Genomic DNA, 9,223 nt, shown 5'->3' on the forward strand with positions numbered 1-9,223 from the left:
TTTAAATATTTAGTGCAAGACACTGCATTAGGCCTTGTGGGGATAGCAGATATGTGGGCCATGTACTTGTTCCAAAGAGAACTCAGCACATCTGCAAAACTGGCTGACTAGCAATTAGAAAGGAGCTAAAAGATAGATCTCCCTTACAATCCCATCTTCACCAGCACACTGCCCTCTCTTTTTAGCTTGACTTTATATTTCCACCATGAGATTGCTTCTCGGCCTTTTGGCTAAGATCAAGTGTAGTATATTTCCACTATGAGAATCCCTATTATTCAGGGTTGCAAATTTCCCGAAGCCTAGATAGCTGTTTAGCAAATGTCAGGTGTTTTTTGGTACATGTCAGAGAGTTAGGGGTAGGTACTGATTTTCTGCTACCATCTCTATGAACTAATGACCAGATGGCTAGTTACAATAAAAACAAATCTGAAGCCAAAGTCTGCCAAAGTTACCTGCATTTATTCATGAGCTGTCGCTAAAACTGTCAGACTGTTCTTGTAGCTGGGGGAATGTCAGACTTATCCTTAAACCCTCTGACTAGCATGATACATGGAAAGTTCAGGGGTGTCTGCATGGCTTAGTTGGTTAAGCATCTCCCTTTGGCTCAGGTCATGATCCTGAGGTCCTGGGATTGAGCCCTGTGTCGGGCTCCCTGCTCAGCAGGGAACCTGCTTCTCCTTCTGTCTCTAGCCCCTGTTCATGCTCTCTCTCTCTCTCTCTCTCAAATAAATCTCTCAAAAAAAGGAAAGTTCACTTTGAGGAGGATGCAATGATACTTTTTTTTATTGTTAAGATATAGTGAAAATATAATCATGTTAGTTTGTTGAGTTTTGATGGTCTTATATACCCATGTAACCACTATCCCAAATAAGATGCAGGATATTTTCATTCCCTGTTTCCCAGAAAATAACCTGATGGTGTTTTCCAATCAAATCCCCACCCCCCAACAACTGCCTGGTTTCTATCTCCATAAATTAGTTTGCCTGAATTTAGATTTCATGGATGCAACTATATTCTTTATTTTCATTTAAATTCTATTAACCAACATATAGAACATCATTAGTTTCAGATGTAGAGTTCAGTAATTCATCAGTTGCATATATAACATATCACGTGCCCTCCATTATGTCCATCACCCAGTTACCCTATCCCCTGACCCGCCTCCCTTCCAGCAACTCTCAGAGTTAAAAGTCTCTTATGGTTTGTCTCCCTCTCTGATTTCTTCCCATTCCCTCTTTCCCTCCCTTCCTCTATGCAGCTGTATTCTAAAGCAAGTTTGTAGTTGAATCTGGACAGACTCCCTGTGAAGTAAAGGGATGCATGGCTGGATGGGGCTGGGTTCTTAATCTTCTTCCATCATGTCAGGGAAGTGGGTCTGTAAAGTCCTTCTAACCAACTACATATCTTAATTATCTTAAACATCATGAAAGAAGAATTATTTCTTACATTCATTATGCTACTTAACAAACCCTCTGGCACTGATTTCAATAACAATATCTGAGGCAGCTATCTTGGGGAGTGCATTAAATTTGTCAAACCCACCTCACATATCAGAGGTGGGATTGACAGAGAAAATTGTCTTCTGAAGATCTTGCTCCCTTAAATGTACAGCTCAATAGACTTGGCTCATCACCATAGCAGGGTTTATTGGTTCTTCTATTTCCTATGATTCTTTGTAGTATTAACCTTCATCATGGCACATATAAACTGAATTTACCACAGAATGTGCTATATCTTTCCTGGCATGTAGATTTTTTCCTCAGAGATTGGATCTTAGACATCTCTGTGTTTTCCATGTAAATCACTGTACCCTCCAGCACAGAGTGCTAAATAAATATTTGTTGCTATGATATATAGATGTATGGATGGATAGATGAATAGTTAAAATACTTATATATTATCTGAGGCTTTTTCAAAGAGTAGTTTATCAAGAATTCACGACATCATCTAGTTGTTATCTAGCTGAAATTCCATGGATAGATGAATAGTTAAAATACTCATATATTATCTGCGGCTTTTTCAAAGAGTAGTTTATCAAGAATTCACGACATCATCTAGTTGTTATCTAGCTGAAATTCCACGTTCAGTGAAAAGAGGGGATTTCAACTACAAATGCTCTCTGGCTGGGTGGGCCAGAATGATGCCATCCGCTTAGGAAATATACCTCCCTAGGGAGCTAAGAAGGGATGGATGATGGTGAAGTCTATGAAAGGAGATTTGTCTTCCCTGATTTTACCCAGGGTAAAAAGACATTGCTTCCTTGCTATGATCATTTTCCTTATTTCCTCCCTTAATTTTTATATGAGGTTTATTATATTATAAGGAGGATGTAGGAGGTTAATTAACTCAGTGAATCACCTAGAATTCATTGCCAAATTTGAGATGACTGGCTTAGAAAGAAAATATTCCTAGAAAGTAGTGATTTGGATAGCCATGACCATCTTTTTCCTAGCCATGACTTTCACTTTCTGAAATGATAGCTAAAGCCTTCCTCTGAATAAAAGGGCTTCTGTATTGCCATAGTTTACTAAAAAACAAAACACACACAAAAAAACCTGTGTCAATTTTATTTGCTTCATGCTGCATCAGAAAACATTAAAATCCTCAGTATCTATTTCAAGTTATCAATTAATTGATTCTAACTTGGTGAAATAAAAATTAATTTTTTCGTAGTTTCACATGTAGGACATGTGCTCCGTAACTAGAGAGGGAATTTTTATTGCCTAATGGATTCTTAGCACTAATTAGGGTTATACAATTATAGTTCAATGAACTAAAAAGCCTCATGAGAAAAATAGTACACTAATTGGGGTTTTAGATATGAAAAGGATAAATGCCTTTATCCAAAGAACACCAGTCTTTTGCCTCTCCTTCTAACTCAGGAACACTCCATTTCTAGCTATATACTCCTTCTGTGCCTCACCTTTCAATCTCATGACTCCCTCCTTCTGCCCTGGTCTCCTCTGAGCTATTTTCAACCCAGAAGCCAGAGTGATTCTATTAAACTGCAAATCAAACTATGTCATTCCCTTGCTGAAAACCTCCTAGTGACTTTCCATCTCACCTAGCCCTAAAGCCTATCACTATCACTATCGTTATATCCACGGCTGTAAGAAAACCTGACCTTGCTCTAGAACAAGAGACTATATTTTTCAAGTTTCTTCACTGTATAAACATCCTTGAGAAAATAGCCCAGAACAAAGGCAATCAGTACCTCTGATCACAATATAGGTGGAAGTGTGAGAGACCCATGGAGAATTGTTTCTCAGCAGTTATGTACTTTGTCTTGTTTGTTGTCTCTCTCTCCCATTACCTTTTAAACTCCATGAAATAGGGATGAATGTTTGTCTTCTCTGCCCTCCACCAGTCTATCTCCAGCACCTAGAAGAATACCTAATAATAGATATGTAACATATACTTGCTAACCTCCTTCAGAGGTTACAAAGGAAGGGGGCTGATAGAACCATCCCTAGCTCAATGATATGAGCATAAGGCAGGCTTCTACTTCAGCTAAAGATATTTGGCTACCAATTCTGTCTCCTGCTTAGGGCACTGTCAGACTCAATGGTAGGTACTTAGCAATTATCTGTTGAATGAATATATGTAAGACTTACTACAAAGAATTGGTGTATGTGATTACAGAGGCTGGGAAGTCCAAGATCTCCAGTCAGCAAGCTGGAGAGCCAGGAGGGCTTATGATGTAAGTTCTAGTGCAAGTTCAAGGGCCTAAGAACCACAGGAGCTGGTAGTATAAGTTTCTTCTTGAGTCTGAAGGCCGGAAAAGACCAATGTCCCAACTCAAACACAGAAAGAATTCTCTCTTACTCAGCCTTTTATTCTATTCAAGGCTTCAACAGATTATCCTTCCCAGTGTGGGTGGGCCTCAGCCAATCTGTGCTCAGGTTGCTTAGAGCAGAAAGTGAGGGGCAAAGGTCAGGAGATGGGGTAGTTAGTAGGATTGTAAGTGTGGCCAAGAAGAAATAGGGTGAAGAGAGACTGGAATGGGCAGGGAAAATACTGTGGGGGTCCCCTTCCTGGCCTGAAAGATATGGAAGACTACTGTGGTATCTGTTGGAAACTTTTGTATTCTTTCCTTCTCCTAACCTGGGGAGAGCCCTGAGAGGCGTGAGACTTCCTCTCTTAGTTTGTTCTTAACTTATCCTGGGAGATTTAGACTTGAGCCCCATCTCTCTAACCAGCTACCACTTTCTTTGTGACCAAGTTCCTTAAGCTAGGTGGGGAAGGGGGACCAGGGTTACTGTACAGGTGAGGGTGCAAACTAAATTAGCCCAAGGGTATAATAAGGATTCTCTCTTAAGTACTTGGTCCTAAATATATCATACAAAAGGACAAAGTTTTAGGTTTAGAAGTTAAAACCATATTTGGAAAAAAAACCCCTCATCTTATCCAGAAATACCCAAAAACAGTGTTTAACCAAATACCTGGTTTTGGAGCACTGTGGGGAGCATGTTCAACTGAGTATGAAGAAGAATGGACAAAACCCCAGGCCCAGTCAAGTTGACAGATAAAATGAACCATCACAATCACCTTAGTCCCACCAATTCTTAATGGGTACTAAAAAGTAAATGACACTGTTCTAAGGATCTGATGTGTTCAGACCACTCTGTTCAGGGTGTCTTTTCCATACACAAAGATTAGATGATCAAAGGTGACAGAGGATTAGTCCTCCTTGGCAGATGATGGTTGTTGATGAACAAGGTCATGCTAAACTAACTAAAAATAAAGAATTTAGAAACCCTACTGGAAACAAAACAATTATCTTTTTTTTTTTTTTTTAGTAATCTCTACATCTCTACAATCTCTACAAAATGGTGGGCTCAAACTCACAACCCCAAGATCAAGAGTCACATGCTCCTCAGACTGAGCCAGCCAGGCATGCCAGAATGATTATCTTTAAAAGGGGCTATAAAGATAATTTTGATGTTTCATCACCCATGGATTTGACATAGTGACAGGAACCGCACTGTACACTGAAAAACAAAATCTCCTTTATTGGAAGGTTTGAGGTAATGAGATGCCAAAACAGGTAAGTTCTGTTAAGTTGGGAGAGAAATAAAGGAGATTGCACAGAATAGAAGCATTGTGGAATGCGTGTCTGAGTGTGGAGAAGTAAGGACAAAGGCAGTAGAGACCACATATGTGGCAAGTAACACTGCTTAGGCATTATCCAGCTGTCTCCTATCTAGTCATATAACAAGTTATGAAATATCCTTTCTTTCCAACATCTTTTGTATCATGGTTGAATGAAAAATTTAAATTTCCAGTTATCTCAATCATGGAACTGAATCTTATTTTACTACTGTTGGACTTAACAAATGTAGACTATTAGGTTTAAGATCCTCATAACTAGTTATTTTGAAGAAAGTGCTATTTAATATCTGATTCTTGGGGCACCTAGGTGGTTCAGTTGGTTACATGTCTGCCTTTGATGCAAGTCATGATCCTGGGTCCTGGGACTGAGTCCTGCTTCCGGATCCCTTCTTGGTGGGGAGCCTGCTTTTCCCTCTCTCCCTTCCCCATTCCTTATTCATGCTCTCTCAAATAGATGAATGAAATCTTTAAAAAAACAAATTTATTGATTTACTTCCCATAAGGTAGTGCCAAATAAGAGTGAAGCTCTAAGCAAATTATTTGACCTATTTAATTTTTAGTGTTTTACAGATAAATTTATGGCTTTATGTATATATGTATTTTTAAAAATAACTTTAAGAATTACAGTCATTATCCAGGTTTCTTCTAATATGAAGTTTTAAAAAGTTTGTTGCTTTTTCATTCTGAAAGAATCAGAATTTCACATGTTGAAAATTGACCGAGGTTATTTTTCTTTTTGGAAAAAAAAAATGGCTTTGATTCATGGAAATCTCACAAGTCTTCAATTCATTCAAAGCTTTAGCTTCCCTTTCGGTAACTTACTCATTACTTCCTGAGAGTGGCCAGTCTCTTAGGCAGAAATGACTAGATTTCTAGAAATGGTGTCTCAGTGAGTCATCATTTTGGCCTGAAAATCCCATTTCCAGGGTATAACGTCTTGGATAGTGGCACACCCACTATGAGACATGTGTTAGCAGAACTGAAGCATTTATACATTAAAAATGTTTTTTTTCCCCTTAAGTTCTTGGACATAAAACAGAAATTTATGTTTGGGGTCATTCAGTGAATGTGGTCATGTACTGTGAGAGAAAGAGAACTACACAACTACAAACCAGCAGCGTTACAGGGCTTGGTTCTCTGGGGGGGAATGATCTAAGCTTGGAGGGAAGACCAGAGTTCAGGACTCACCATACTAGGGATCAGAAAATCCCAAGAGCCAGCTGGGCGGATTACAAATCTCTGTTTTTTTCTTAGGTTTATTTCTGGTTTCATTGTGGTTTTATTGTTGCTGTTGTTTCTATAATGGACATTATTTTTTTCATTTCTTCTAATTGATACTGTTGTATAGGAACCTTAATAATTTTGATGTTGACCTTGTATCCTGCACACCTTGCGAAATCTTCTATTTGTGAAAATCCCACAACACGTAGGTAGGCAATACATAGAATTTTGTTTCTTCATTTCCAATATGTTGCGTTGGCTAAAATTTACAATCCACTAGAGGAATTATCTACATTTGTTTTCTAAGTGTGGTTTTTTTTTCAAATCACAATGTTGAATTTTATGAAATTTTTTTCTGCATTTATTATTATGATCAAGTGTTTTTCCCTGATAGCTACTTAATACTTTTCTATTATTTAACTCTTCCTATATTCCCAGGATAGATGGAATTAGATCATGATGTGTTATTTTACATACCATTTTATTCCTAAATAATACTTCATTATCTAATATTTTGGCACTGATATTTATGTTAGATTGCTGCCTAAATTTGATTTGGTTTTAAAATGTGCTTTATATCTGTAGGTGTCTTTTTTCATTTTGAATAATGTTTGTGTTTTGTCTTATTGATTAGTCTTCTCTTTTACCTTTTTTCAGGAAATCAGGTTTTGATTTCATTGGTTATTTTTTTGTTTCTTTGTTTTCTACTTACACCTGCTCCTAACTTTATTTTCGTGCTTCAACTTTCTTCAGATTTATTTGTTTTTTTATTTTTCCTGGTTTCTTCAGTTAAAAGCTTAACTCATTTAGCTTTGTTTTTTAAAACTGTTTTTAAAAAGTAAAGTAAATTTATTTTATTTCCATTCTTAGAACACCAATGCCTCTGTTCTATAAATTTTGCTCCATAGTACTTTCAATTGTCATTTGCTTCTAAGAGTTTCATCATTTCCATCATAGCTTCCTTTAGTAATCCCATGAATGAGCTACCTAGGAGCACATTTTAAGGTTTTAGTGCATGTGTGTGTTTTCATACATGTTTACTCTTTCCTAGTTAATATGCTTGCATTGTGGGTTAAAAGCAAAGTCTGTATGATGTTAATTATTTCAGATATTTTGCGACATCCTCTGTTCAAGTTTCTGTCTCTGTTGTTTCTACTTAGTCTCAAAATCCAGAAGGAGGTCTTATAATTATGGTTTTACTGGAGGACATAGAAAATCTGGCTACTAATCCTACAGGTCTCTCAATTTACCTGATCTAACAGTATCTATATTCATTGCCTTCATAAATCTGCGACTCTATAGAGACAGTAGCCCTAAGAAATGTTGAGAGCAGTTTGTGTTGTTGTTTTTTAGTGTGTTTCATGAGAGGGCAACTCCCTTCCTGGCTATAGTTTTAAGCAGTGGCCCCTGACTCACCTGGACTGCTTTTGGCTCCCTGCTCACAGGGACTTAGCTCTTGGCCCCTGCTTCCAGACTCACAGCTCAGATGACCAGTGGGTTTGGGACCCATTCAGCGTCTTGAGTTTTCTTTCTGTTTCTGATTCAAGAGAAGTTTTATTTCATCTTTGATCCTGTTATGCCATTTTGGTTTTTCTTTCCTATATTTTATTCCTATGTGTTGAGATCAGAGTGCATCCAAGCATAAACTTTTTGGACTCTATTGACTTAAATGCTTTTATCTTTAAAAAATTTGGAATTTTTTTGTACATGGCATGAGATGAATATCAAACTATTTTTTCTCTCACCAAGATGGAATAAAAGTATCTCATTTATGCAGCGATAAATCAGGCTGTCCTACGGGATTTAAAATACCACTAATTGGTGGACTCTGGTTGACACTGATTTGGAACTCAGAAGTATTTTACTTTTGGAATTAAAATAATTTTGAAAGGGGCACAGTCTTTTTCCTATCATCTTAAAACCTGTTTCACTCACTTGTGTAACTTGCCAGGCCTGAAAAGCATCAGGTATGCAAATTACAATGTAAAATCCAAGTCCTTCAAGTTTCAAGCTCATGGATGCCTTTAGTTTTGACTCATTAGAAGGATTTTTCAAAAATGTACTTTGCAAAATATCTTTTCTTCTGATTTTGCTTGTGTATAGCATAACTCTCTTCAGATAGCAAATGGAATATCTGCAGAGGAAATGGTTAATGTCTAGTCTAAGATTTGGCAGTAAATATTTAGAGCAATAGGTGGTTTTTTTCAAGATCACTGAACCTTTCTTGGCCTTAACTTCCCCATCAGTTATAATGAAAGAAATGGATTATCTGACCTTTGAGATTCATGTGGGAACATGGCTGTTTCTGTATCCTGGATCTGAATAAATAAAGTAATAAGCGGCACTTGGAGAAACTACCATATGATGTGTAACTAGGTGTGATGCTGTGTCTAATCCTGTTTGTTTAAAATTCATAAAAAACCATTAGTGAGTTGGAAGACAGAGTGAAGAACCCATTAATTGCATGGGCAAATGATGCTATAGAAGGAGATGTTACAAATGTGGGGAGAATAGAAATGATAGGTGTGGTATCCATGCCCAAGAGAGAGTAAAGCACTTGCTGAATGATGTGCACATTATGTTTGTTATTCTAGCAAGAATTTTTCTTAATGAGCCAGAGTCTCCCATTGTTTAAATTGTCCCCTTAAGTCTTTCAAGCACTGGAGTAACAAAACTGCTTTTGATGTTACCCTGATATCCCAAATGTTACACTTCTCAAAGTGTAGTTTAGGCAGTTGAGAAGATCTGACTCAATTTAATGTTCAGTTTTATGTACCAGGGATCTTTTGCATGATATCTTGTTTTCTCCCTGGAGGGTTATATTAATTGCAATAGGAACACCGAAGTAGTACTACACACTTAGCATTATTTATCTCAGCATTAGGCACAC

At 37.4% G+C, this 9,223-nt stretch overlaps 1 pseudogene; it reads left to right on the forward strand.

Moving 5' to 3' along the window:
• The first annotated feature begins 210 nt into the window (after positions 1-210).
• LOC114217666 (U2 spliceosomal RNA) lies at positions 211-412 on the forward strand (annotated as a pseudogene).
• The last annotated feature ends 8,811 nt before the right edge of the window (positions 413-9,223 follow it).

This window comes from Eumetopias jubatus, unplaced genomic scaffold, assembly GCF_037043125.1.
Source record: "Eumetopias jubatus isolate StellerSeaLion01/CBP00866 unplaced genomic scaffold, mEumJub1_p1.0 scaffold_5, whole genome shotgun sequence".
Classification (NCBI taxonomy): domain Eukaryota; kingdom Metazoa; phylum Chordata; class Mammalia; order Carnivora; family Otariidae; genus Eumetopias; species Eumetopias jubatus.